Genomic DNA, 13,875 nt, shown 5'->3' with positions numbered 1-13,875 from the left:
CCCAAGAGATCAGTTTCAACAAATCTGGCTCCGTTCATTTCTTTATGTCTTCGGAGTATGGAAGCTGGAGTGCAGGTGGACGTTGTATATACAGATCTCAAGGCTGCATTCGACCGGTTTGACCACTCCATACTGTTAGCTAAACTTGAAAAACTCGGTGTATCCTCTGGTTTAACTCGTTGGTTCAAGTCCTATCTGACCAATCGGGAACTTTGTGTTAGAATCGGATCAGAGCAATCGGACTATTTTACAAACAGCTCTGGTGTTCCTCAAGGTAGCAACTTGGGACCATTGCTATTCTCCATTTTTGTGAATGAGGCCGGACTGATCCTCCCAACTGGTTGCCGATCGTTCTACGCGGATGATGTGAAGATCTATGTGATTGTTCGTAGCTTCGCCGATTGCTTGCGGCTTCAGCACCTAATCGATACTTTCGAAGAGTGGTGCTCAAGAATCTATCTCACGTTGAATGTCCAAACATGTAATATTATCTCATTTCATCGCAAGCTGAAACCAGTGGCATTCAACTATACGCCAACTTCTGCAACGTGTGGACAATGTTCGTGACCTAGAAATCACGCTGGACTGCGCTTTAACATTCAAGCTTCATTACTCGGGCATCGTTGCGAAAGCTAACAGGCAACTCGGGTTCATTTTCAAGATCGCTGACGAGTTTCGCGATCCTGCTTGTCTAAAAGCTCTATACTTCTCTCTAGTGCGATCGATCTTGGAATTCAGCTCGGTAGTATGGTGCCCGTATCAAGCAGTTTGGATAGCGAGGGTTGAATCTGTTCAAAGGAAATTTGTTCGGTATGCCTTTCGTCACCTTCCTTGGAATGACCCTGTGAACCTTCCGCCGTACGAAGATCGTTGACATAATAAACAGCCAGTATAAAGGGGTTGTGAGCTCAATTGCTAAATTTTTCATGAAGGCTGAGATTTAATCTGGTCCTGAGCCTTAAGTGGCGTCCAAATCTTTTAGACCAGTCAAAATATCTTGAAAATAAATATTTTTAACACCAACATTACTCGAAAAAACAGGAAAGTATGAAAAATATTCATAATCACGATCATTATCCGAGAAATTGGAGTACGTCTCTTGAAAAAAATGTTGCTAAAAATTACAAATATCTTCTGAATTATTTCCTACTTTTTCGTCTAAAGTCATTTTTGATCGAAAGTTGCACGAATTAATTTTAGTTTTATCGTAATTGAAGAAGTTTCTTTGACATGATTTAATTTTATTTTCAGTTTTTATGTTGTACTCATAAAGTGCAGCAGAAACAGCAAAGCAAAGCTGGTCACAAATATTCAAATACTTTTCCAAATCATCCTGATTATTCTGTTTTCTATATATTTTGTGAGTCTTTTGTTTTCGATTCTTCAAATCAATGATTTGCTTATTGAACCAAACTGGATTTTTGGAGCGATAACTACGTCGTCTTCTTCGGCCTCTTTACATTACTGAGTTAATATGGTTACGTCATTTGCTTAACAGGTTTTAAAAGATCGCATTACTTTCCAATGTGAATCCAGATCTAATTTACCCTTCCCACTAACAAAAACGTCCTTCCTGTGACAACCGTGGAGATGCAGAGGTTTACTCCCCAATTTAAGGCTGATACACGGATAAAGCTTTATCCCAGACCGATCGGTCTCTAGTATCAACGGTTGTTGAAATAACATTCCTTTCTCTTCCCGATGACCGTAAGGACGTGGCCGGCGCCATTATTGACCTCAAAAATATGGATTCTCCGGATTGTGTACACTGAGAATGGATAGCTAGTCCCAAGCCCTATTCATATAATTCTTTGTGCAAATTTCGCTAAATCTGCTCAAACACGGAGTAGCAACTACTGAAATGTATGGTCGTCAATGCTCATGCTCATGCTCATGTTCAATAGCGACCAAAATATCCATTAGTACCGTCCCAATGACGCGTTCATCTAGATAAAATTTATAAATAGCAGATATTTAGCGATGGACCCAATCTTAGATCCATAGGCCAACATTAGAGCCATTTCCCCTATTACAACGATCGTTTAAGCAGTAGTAAGAAAGACTTGTGTAGCATTAATAACCATATCGAGTCTATTGCAACAATTCATTCACAGCTAAGTTGTAACGATTATGCTATATTTCTTGGCGATTGTAATCAGTCAGCCCTTGTCTGGAACACACCAAACAACGAACATCTTTTGGTTGCTTGTGCCTCTTTTCTTGATGGCTTTAGTCTACATGGGCTATTTCAAGTCAACCATATCAAATACTAACCAAAACGCTCGAATCTTGGATATTGCTTTGGATAATGTGTGATTCATGAAGCTGTAAAACCACTTTTATTGATGTCGATCATTCCGCCTTTGAAGTTACTATTAGACTGTCTCAGCCAACTACATTCGAGAGCATTCCGTCTTGCTGATGCAACTTCTTTGCTTTCCAGATTAAACTTCCATCTTGCTGATTTTGAAAGATTATTAGAAGCACACCGCCAAATTGACTGGCACATCCTAGAATCTGCAAAAGACATGGACAGTGCTGTGCAGCATTTTACTATTGTGTTGATAAGTTACTTTGTTGATTATGTTTCACTGCGCAGGCTTTCTCCAAAATCACCATGCACACTTACCACGAATTAAACGCGTAAGATCTAAAGCATGAGGGTTAATAAGTGGTTGACAAGCATAGAGTCCCCCTGATCTCAGCCATGCGAACCTGCTTTTTTGTCTTTATTAGAGAGATTTTTAGCTGTTGGCTAGTTCATTTCAATAAAATAGGGGGCCCCAGAGGGGGGGTACTGCCTGCTAATTGTGATACGGAGTTGGATTACAATTCACATGTACTCAAATATAAGCAATTAAAACAGATTCCAGTAAAAGACTAACAATACATACAGGCAACAAAAAAAAGCAATCTGGTACATCAAAGTTATGTAGGGTTCTGAAAGAGATCGGAGCTCCACCGTAGGAGGGGTAATCCCCCGTCCGGCAGAGATTTCCCGTCAGTCAAAAGAAAATTAAAAGGACCTAAATGTTGCTGTATAACCCAGCGTCCTTGAGGAAATAAATAACTGTCGCTAAAGTGGAAGGTTCATCGCGCAGTATGTCCCTAATTCTGTTGGGAAGTGCGTACTGCTCCTCCAGATGTTGGTATTGCAAACACAGGCATAGGATGTGTTCCATTGATGCAGTGGTTCCGCAAATGTAGCAAATTATGTGGAACTGCGTCCCACCAAAACTATGTGAGATCCTTGTATGACCTGTCCTAAGACGAGAAACCACCTTTTGGGCCCGTAGTTTCGACATATCCGTCCACTTGCTCGTCGTTTCTTTGACTCTTTGGATGAAAATGGATTGGGATTGGCACCACTCTGCTTCTCAGGCTTCCCACATTTTTCTGACTGCCCATCGCTTTACGTCCTGTAGTGGCACTTCGTCGGTGTAACGGGGGCCAGCTGGTCCAGACCCTGCCAGGCTGATGACTTTGCTATTTCCTGGGATACCGCAGTGCCCAGGGCCCCAGGAACCTGCCTGCCAATCTCACTGTCCATTCGCCAAACAACGTTTTGCATGTGCCAGTAATAATTATCGCACGTATAACCATTTTCTGTAAATACAAACGGTACTGCATACGAACGCAAGAGAATCTACGCAGACATCCACGACATTTCTATAAATTCGTCAATTTCAAACTTAAGAAGGATGGATTGCCTATTGAGATGTTTCTGGACAGCGAAATTGCCAATTCCGCTTCAGAAAAGTTCAATTTGTTTGCCACTTACTTTAGGAGTGCATTCAACGATTCTACTTCGTCTGCACACCAAATTACAGACCAACTGCTCATTTTTTAATAACTTTCCACTCAGTTGTTAAAAGTATGTTTTATTTAGAGTAATTGATGGATTAGAATCATAGTTTACTGTAAACATGCAAAGAGCAGGTAAATCTTGTCTTTTGAATCAACACCAATTAATTTTTACACTTAAAGTCCGAGATGTGTAGCGAGTATTTCTCACTTCATTTTTGCAACGCAAAATCAAATACAGAATTAAAATCTGCTTTTTTTTACATATCTTTAAAAAGCTTAAACCCTATTCTATCGACTGCTTCAAACAGAACTATGTTTGGTCAACTCTGTGCAAATTTACATATTAGCAAATGATCAGTTCGTGAGAAAAACTGTGTATCCCAAGCATGCTTGTAGAGATACACCTAGTGGTACCAAATTGAAGTACTCTATGATCAGTTCAGATGGCATACCCTCTTGTATCCTCAAAAATGTGACGAAGAGTTCTAGATAGAGCTAGAATTAAGGCGTAACAGCTTTTGTAAACAATGACTTCTCTTGGTGATTTCTAGAAAATTAAGGCTCGCCCACGCAAATCAACATCATCATGAGATAGAGGAAGACTTCCCCTACCCGATGGTTATGTTGATTTGCGTGGACGTGCCTTGAATTCTTTGAAATCTCCGAGAGAAGTCATTGTTTACAAAAGCTGTTTCGCCCTAATTCCAGCTCTATCTAGAGTTATTTTTCCCGCTTGTGCTACTTTTCAACATTTCCTCATGTCCATCCAATTGGAAGATGTCAGTAATGTTCCCAGTGTTTAAAATAGGAGTTCGCCAGGATAATATTATAATGAATTACAGAGGAATAACTTCATTGTGCGCTTGTTCAAATGCTTTTGAAATCATCATGAATGATGTGCTTTTTGATTTCGGCAAGAATTACATTTTGTCGGATCAGCGTGCTTTCTATCCTAAAAGATCAACATCTACAAATCCAAAGGATGTTCCAGAAAGTATAAGCACACTATCAAATGGCCACCATTTCTACCCCTATGAAGTTAATCAGCTGTTCATCTATGTGTGTTGTTGTTTACTTATTGTTCAACAAGTTTGTGTACGAAAAGTGCATTTTTTTTAAACAAAATCATCAAAAGGCGAGGCATTTTTCTGAAAAAGTGCAAACAGATTGTGCACAAATGGTCACTATTCCCAACCTATCAGTAAGGAAGTTGGCAAAAAATGGAGAAAGTAAGTATCGGAGCTGTCCGAAACGCCATCCGGAAGTTCGATGCAGAAGTTACCTTCAAGGACACACTGAAATATGGCCGTAAACCGGGACCGGGGAACCGAAAACTGGACCGTAAGATCACCCAAGCTTTGGCCAATATGGCCTCTGTCCGAGATTTTGCCAAAAAAACAGAGGCAAGGAACGTGCTGCAAAAAGCAGAAGAAGCCGAAACGGAGTCAAAAACAAGCCGAATCCGTCCAACCGTGGGTTCGGAAGCTATTTGATAGCCTGCTGTGTGGGAAATTGACATGTGTTATCAATGACGATGAAACATACGTCAAATTTTACTACAAGACGCTTCCGGAAGACCAATACTACACGGATAGAAATTTCCTTATACCTTTTGGCAAATTTCTATTGCTGATTATTCATAAAATGTTTAAGTCAACTAATAAGCAGACGCCTTGCAAAAAGTTAATGAAGATCATGTGTTAAATGAAATGTATAAGCGGTCACACATACCTTTTATGCATTCTTACAGGACCTATGTGGTTTGTCTTATAGAAAGTATAAGGCTGATGTTTTGGAAAAAAAATGTATAAGTGAATCACATGAATAAAATAATTGATTTTCGTTTCGTGTACACAGTCCGTGATGGTCAGGGAGTTGACGATGCCGATAAGTCAATTTAGCGCTGACAATTGTTTGTTGAGCAGTCAACTTGAACACCTAAAGCAATTCAGAGAAAATTCGTGAGATATGCTCTACGATGACTCCTTTGGCGTGATCCGCTTAACCTACCACAATACGGAGATCAATGTAGATTGTTGAGACTGCAGACGCTGGAACAGAGAAGGTATTTTGCCCAAGCTGTGTTCGTTGTAAAAATTCTGACTGCTGCTTGAGTCCCAAAACTCGCTGTACAGCCTTCATGATCCTGTACTTTTAACACTACACATTGATCATCCAGCATGACACAATGGACGTTGTTTCCTTAGTAAATAAGTGAGTAATATGCCATTTATTTTAAGTTACAATTAAGATGCTATTTGTATTTTCTTCTTTGTTTTCCATTTTACTACTGACGACGAGGACTGCTTCGAACGATGGATGTTCAATAGGGTGCTTCATTCTGAAAAAAGTGATGAATTTCTGATGGGCCACCCTCCAGTTCGATTCATAGCCCCAAAATATGAACCTGTGCAAAAATTGGTAAAGATTGATGAAGGTTTAGAGGTCGCGCCAATGATTTGAAATTTGTATGGGAATTACTATGGAAGAATTTAAAAAATCGCTTATATCGCTATAACTTTGCTTCTACTTGTCCAAATGTCGAAAAAATTTAGTATGTTATTGCTATGGCAATAAACAAAAAGCCTACAGTTGCTACGCTCAGTTTTGCAGCGTATCAAGAATTATAAAAATGTGAAAAAATGGCAAAATAGGGTAAATTGACAGATGAATATGTACAAGGCAACAACGCCAATTTCATCGCAACAACAACAGGCTTGTTGATCATTGTCATGACAACCACATATTTTTTTTTTTCAACGTTTGGACAACTACAACCAAAGTTAGAGCAATGTAAACGAAAATCAATAATTTCCCATACTAATTCACCAAAATCTCCATACAAAATCCAAATCATTGGCGCGACCTCTAAACCTTCATCAATCTTTACCATTTTTTGCACAGGTTCATATTTTGGGGCTATGAATCGAACTGGAGGGTGGCCTATCAAAAATTCATCACTTTTTTCAAAATGAAACACCCTAATGTTCAAGCAACTTTACACTAGCCATTTTTTCGTTTCGTGGCTTTCCAGGTTCATTTGCTGTAGCTTTGCGGAGCCGATATTCATTGTTTGGATAACAAAATTACTTAAAACTAAAGTTAGTAAAACGGGGGCCGATTACTCGCGGCTATCTCGAGGTTAGGGGTAACAAATTGTAACAAATGGATGGCAGGGTAGGGATTGTGAACACAAGGTTTGGAGAGCAATGTGCTCTTGATCTCGAACTAGGTGACACTCTGATGAAAAAGACAAACATGGGGGTACACCGATGCGCAGCTAACAACTTGGGAGAACACAAGATGACACTAACTACTAAATCCTCAAATCAATCCGTTTTAAAAATACATAAATTAAATTCAAATAGTCGAGGTCTCGGCTCGCCAAGACATCTCTAACGGGAATCGCGGGTTGTTTTCCTCGGGTCCTAAGGGATGTAGATAACTCAGATCTGGCAACACGGTGTTAGGTACATGACCAAACAACATGCTCGATATCGTGATAACCAGTGCTACACGCACATAAATTGCTGCCTGAGAGCCCAATTCGATAGAAGTGCGAGTATAACGAGCAGTGATTGGACATAAGCCTTGATATAACGCGTATAAAGTCGCGGCTCATGTCCAACCCTTTGAACCATGGTTTGTTCGACACCTGTGGGAGAATAGAATGTAACCGTCTTCCCAATTCACCATCATTCCATTTTTGTTGCCAACTGATGAGGACTTGCTGACGAGCAATGGAGAAAAATTCGTTGAAGGCGATTTGTCTCTCAAAAATATCGCTTTCCATAGCGCCCACTTTAGCCAACGAGTCCGCTTTCTCATTGCCCGGAATTGAATAATGAGATGGGACCCAAGCTTAGGTGATAGTATAGGAGCAGTTAGATAAAGCACTCAGTTTAGATCGTATTTCAGGCAGGAAATACGAGGAGTGCTTCATCGGCCTCATTGAACGAATAGCCTCCAATGAGCTAAGACTATCCGTAAAAATGAAATAATGGTCAGAAGGTAGTGAGGCAATTCGCTCTACAGCGTAAAAAATAGCTGCGAGTTCCGCAACGTATACGGAGCATGGTTTTTGCAGTTTATAGGATTAAATACATCAAATCCAGTGGAACCATTTATGGTTGACCCATCTGTGAAAAATCTTTTATCGTTGGTTACATGGTGGTACTTGATTGCAAAAATTGAGGAAACAACCATCGACCGATGGTGATCTGGTATTCTTTGGATTTCTTGCATCATGGTCAGATCAAAATTTACAGAGGAACTATAGAATTTCAGTTGAAAGCAACGCAAGACAGTCGCTCGTTCCTTTGCCTCTCCGAAATCCAAATTGCGTATCTGAAAGTAAACCATTCGACTCGATCCATTTATCTAGACGAAAAAGAATCATTTTCTCCAACAATTTCCGTATACAGGACAGCATCGCGATGGGACGGTACGAGTTATAATCCGACGCGGGTTTACCAGGTTTTCGAATGGCGATAACTCTTACTTGCCTCCAGTCATCCGTAACAATGTTGTGCTCCAGAAATTGATTGAATAAGTTCAACAAGCGTCTGGGACATTTTTAAGCAAGTTGAACTTGATTCTATCCATTCCTGGAGCTGAATTGTTACATGAAAGGAGAGCAAGTGAGAATTCCACCATCGAAAACGGGGAATCTATTTCGTTATTACCCGACGGACGATCACGAACGTTGGTTTGAACCGACACCGAATCCGGGCAAACTTTCCGCGCGAAGCTGAATCTCCAACTGTCTGAGTACTCCTTGTCTTCGTTGACCGGTGATGACGCGTTTCGCATTCTCCTGCCGACATTCCAGAGTGTTCTCATGGAAGTCTCTCGCGACAAACCATCGACGAACCGACGCCAGTAACCGCGTTTTTTGGCTTTAATCAAGCCCTTAAAAGTAAACGGCGCCGGTGGTGTAGTGGTAAGCGTGATTACCTCTCACCCCAGCAGGCCTGGGTTCAATCCCAGTCGGCGCCGCCGGGATGTTCTGAGGCATAACATCTCTGATCACGCCTTCCTTCAGATGGGAAGTAAAGCCGTTGGTCCCCGGTTCATGAGTTTGATGGGTCAATAGGTAGGGTCCAGGTGTGGGAGCTGCCTTCCTGGCACGTCGGTAGCATTGGTGCTCAGCACGGAAAACAAGATCGACGGAAAAAACAAACCAAAGGAAAAAAAAAAAAAAAAAAGCCCTTAAAAGTTTTCTCGAGGTCGGTGTACCGCTCGAAATCCTCGACCTTACCGTGTTTGTGGAAGCGTTTAAACGCGGCGGACTTCTCGCTGTTCGCGTTGGTGCAATCCTTATCCCACCACGGAGTGAGAGGTCATTTGCGAACGGAAACACCCGGAACGCGTTTCGTCTGTGCTTGAAGAACACAGTCAACGATAAGTCACGATTAAAAGGAGTACTCATCCAGCGGAGGGAGTATCTCAACCGAATCAGTACCACCGAGAACCGCGGCCGCAAATTGTTGCCAGTAGATGTTTTTCGTGAGGTCGTACGCGATGTCAACCGAGCGAGTGGAAGATGAACCATTGGTAATAGAAATTTTGATTGGCAAGTGGTCACTACCGTAGGGATCTTGAATTACTTTCGACGAGCAATCCAACGATAGTGAACTCGAACTGAGGGAGAGGTCTGATCTACTTTCTCTTACTGGAGGTTTGGCCACTCGTGTTACTTCCCCAGTGTTCAGAATTGTCATTTTGAAGATGTCGCACATGTCGTATATCAACGTTGAGCGGTTGTCGTCGTACAGTTCCCGCCCCCCAGCCTGTACCATGAGAGTTAAAATCTCCTAAGATCAACCGAGGCTCAGATAAAGCTGAGCAGATATCAGAGAAACCTTGGCGAGAAATCGCAGTTCTTGGAGGAAGATGGCTGAGGCAATACTGAGGCTTTTACCTCGGATATTTACCTGACATGCGACAACTTCAATGCCCGTTACGCAAGGCAGATCGATTCTTTAGAAGGAATGGAGCTTATTAATCCCGAGAAGCACGATCTAGGCGAATAATGTTAAAATCGTGGAAAGGGAGATCGGTGTCTGAAGAAAGCCATGTTTCACAAAGAGCAAATGCATCACAAAGTGAGTTGTGAAGTAAAAATTTTAATGTGTCAAGTTTCGGCATCAGACTTCTACAGTTCCACTGAAGAACAGAGATCATATCCCCGACCTCATTCGGAAAATTATCCATCAAAGGATATGATCGACGCAAGGAAGGACCACCTAGAAAGCTAGTTGCTTCAAAAGAGTTTTCACAAATGGAAGCACTAAATTAATAATGTTCCTAGTTGAGCCAGAGACGTTGAATATATTGAAGATGCTCTCCACAATTCCAGAAAACGTGAACATGGCATCATGCTTGCATCTTGCTGGTTATTCAGTTGTTTTTCTGGCTGAAAAACTGGAATATCTGGGATGATCGCGGAAGTGGCGGAAAGTCTTTGTTAAAATTACAAACTTTAAATCCCGGTGGTGAGGGTTTTGCTACATTTCCACTACCACTTCAATTTTTCAAGGTAAGTTGAGAGTCCGTACTAGAGACCTTACGAGGTTTTTGGGTGACGTTTGTTTTGGACTGCTTCCTCGTGTTGCCGTTAAAGACAAAAGAACTACTTTCACCAACCTCTGAGTCAGAGCCCTGATCATCATCTGGCAGGAGGTGGAATGTGTTGTTGCTTTTTGGGGTGGTTTGGGAAGATGAAGCGGTCGTTTTCAAAATTTCTGCTAACGAGCGCTTAGAGCGAGCTTGCAAAGACCGCTTTAGTTTTTCTCCCTGCTGTTTGTACTTCGGGCAATCACTCAGAGCATGCGGAGCATCCTTACAGTAAACGCATTTTGGGGTAGCATGACAAGGACCCTCCGTATGCTCCTCCCCCATTGATCGCACCGTGGTTTGTTGGAACAAAAGTCCGCGGTGTGACCTAGTTGTTTGCATTTGAAGCAATTCATTACTCTCGGTACAAACAAGCGTACAGGTAGTCGAACCTTCCCAATTGTGACGTAGTCAGGTAATGCCGATCCTGAAAAGGTCACACGACACGAATATGAGAGGGTATACTTTTTGTTTGTGCCTATGAGCGACACTGACTGCAGTTGGATGCAGTCCAGTATCTTGAGTTTCGGGAGGGCACGGTTTTTGAAAATGCTGAAAGATTTGACTTGTAGGAAATCCAAACAAGTCAGACTCGATTCGGTGACCACTCCTTCAATTTCTACGTCACAACTGGGGACGTAGACTCGATATTCGATTGACAGGCAACAATCCGATTTGCCTGTTTCAGGTCATCAACGGGAACGCGCAGTTTGTTTGACGTCACCTTAAAGATATCGGTTACGGCCGAAAAATGTTTTGTCAGATCCTTCGAAATCCGAGAAATATTCAAAGGTTTTTGTTTGGGCCGGAAAAAAACAACCCACGGACCTATTGAGCCGCTTGGGTAAGCTTTATGGCGGGGGTCGCAGCAATTTTCAAGGGAATGGTTGGAGTAGGGGGAACAGGTTGACGAGGGGGCGATAGTGTGGAAAAGGGGGTGGGCAGGGGTGAAGGAGGCTGTTGTTCAGACATCACCTTTGGGTAAAAAAATATGTATAGAGTTCACTGTACATCAATTTTGATTCTGGGGGATATTGATCAAGCTGGTTTTGATGCAAAGCAATATTCATAAGTTTTTATGTATCCTTCATTTAGATTCCCTGAAGAACAATCCGGTGTTCAAATTTATATAATTTTTATATCTTGCTAAAAAAAACAGCATATTTTGGTGCAAAGCAGTTTGATGTTCGTCTAAATGTACGCTATGTGTATACTTTTGCAACATAAAACCATTTTTTTGATAACCGCCTGGATAGGTACCAAACATATCTAATAATGAATGCTACGGAACACTCTGACGACTATCTTAACTAGCAACTGAAGCGTTCAATTGTTGCTGTATAATAGAGACTACACTGCACACCATGGCATGTGGCAACCATTATCTCCAAAAGATGTCAAGCATCACGCGAGTTGACACAAGTTTAATCACTGTCACCGAGGCGTGAAATGTGTCGTTCATATATAATTCATCGACCACGAAGTGGTGGAGCATGTTTTCGTTCGCTCCAGAAGACAAACGCTGGTGCCATAGGGATGAGATTTCACCAACAGCGGAGTTAATCGATATTTTCCCTGCTTCCGTAGGTACTATAAGGGTGTCCAAAAGTATTGTGCTATCGGTGAAACTGAAACTGGACTGCTAATCATCTCGTAGCAGCTGCAGCGTAGTTCCGCAACTTTCACTATCCGGTGCACTCATGAGCTTGGATGACTGTCATATGAGATGAGCATTGTTTTAGAATAGAATATTTTACGGTAATTACACATATTCAATCTGGTTTGCTCCGAGTAACAGCTACAATCGGAATTTGTTGCTTAATCCAACCATGAGCCAAGTGAATTATTTCCATACTTTCTGTTTCGTTGAACTCGTTGTTCTTTATGGTTCAAATAGCAGGAAAAATGCTTTGACACATTTTCGCTTTGATTACATGAGTTATGTGTCCTACTAAATTCAAGTTTAACAACAATGCTCAACCAAATATACACCTAATGAGCGCTTGACGAATTCTATAAATTTCGAATGTTCCACTCTGAAAGAGACATATGAATATTATATATTATACAACATACCAACAATTGAACTTGACGTCATGCTTGGAAGGAAATAGTTCGAATGCTTTTTGTGGGCTCTAGCAGCTCTTTTTCAATCAAGGACGAACCAAATTAGATAAGAGTGACAGTACTGTTGTGAATTTACATGTATTCTCTTTGTTACATAAATATCTCCACTATTATCTTATTCCCATCCATGAGTACCTTATGCTTTAACTTTCCCCTGATGTTACTTTATGCTTACCACTGTAGAACGGTTTTGTAATACAATGCAAGTCATTGGAAGAAATTAACTTTTCTGCAAAGGAAAACAAAACAATGGGGGGTAGAGCAACATGACACACCATTTGATCAAAGCCGCCAATCACATAATCTGTAAGTACGGATTATGCAAACAAATGCATTGATATAATGTAAGCTGGTAAATGGAATTATTGTTTATGTTGCCATACCAATAAATAACAAGTTACACTGAGAGCGCTCCCTTTCCAGACGTTTGAATCAAGAACAATGAAAGTCCACGATTGGTATTAGATTGGATATAAATTGATCAACGGGGTGAAATTTAACATTATAATACCCGTTTCAGCTGCCACTCGGTAAAAGACCTCAAGTAAAATCTTGATATCATTTCATCAGAAGGTGTCCAATATTTTTAATGCTGCATTATATTTGATTTAACTAATGATTGTTCACGTTTTGCTCACATAAGCATCAGTGAGGGGTCATCCATGATCTGTGTACGAAGATAGGTGGGGTCACACTGTACAGCAAAGGCCACCCAGGCCTTAGTCTGTATGTTAAGATTAGTTGCTTACAATATGATTGGGGGTGGTAATGATATTTTCTTGAATAAAATTTAATAGTTAATAGTAAATAATTTGATTCCAACTGTCTTTGCGACAAAAAAAAATCCAGAACTAAATAAAGTGAAAAAAAAATTATAAAAGAGCCTTTGCATTTTTGGTAACACGTGATTTTTGTTTAATCCACCAAACGCTTAATTTCAATTCTGATTTATTAGTATTTCATTTCCCTCTTTCTTTTAGTTTAATTGGTTATGAAGTTATTTGGTTGGTTGGTAATTCAGTTTTTGGTTTTCATTGGAAACAGTTGGATAGTTCATCGAAGATAAATAAGTATATGTGTCTTTTATTAATTTCCTCCTTACTAAGATAGTATGGAAATCAAATATTGATCTTGTTTATGCCATGGCATTGTAAGGTTAGGTGGAAGAAGCAGAAGAAGAAATTTCTATGGTGGTACATTTATAACATCAGCAATTCGTTGAAATCAAAAGTTATCCAGTGTGACATCATAGGAACAAAAACAAAAGCCCAACATAGCGGAAAAAAGTACATCATCACATCACACCCATCCCCAGTAGAAGCG

General features: G+C 40.7%; 1 protein-coding gene across 1 annotated transcript in view; it reads right to left on the bottom strand.

Annotated features, from left to right (window-relative positions):
* LOC135715273 (band 7 protein AGAP004871) overlaps positions 1 to 13,875 on the bottom strand; it is a 609,777-nt gene that overhangs the window by 268,276 nt on the left and 327,626 nt on the right. The window lies entirely within an intron of this gene.

This window comes from Ochlerotatus camptorhynchus, unplaced genomic scaffold, assembly GCF_037179485.1.
Source record: "Ochlerotatus camptorhynchus isolate MF236.1 unplaced genomic scaffold, CSIRO-AGI_Acam_v1.1 ptg000840l, whole genome shotgun sequence".
Taxonomy (NCBI): Eukaryota; Metazoa; Arthropoda; class Insecta; order Diptera; family Culicidae; genus Ochlerotatus; species Ochlerotatus camptorhynchus.
Note: the sequence above shows the minus strand (reverse complement) of the source record. Positions and strands in the feature narration are given on the sequence as shown.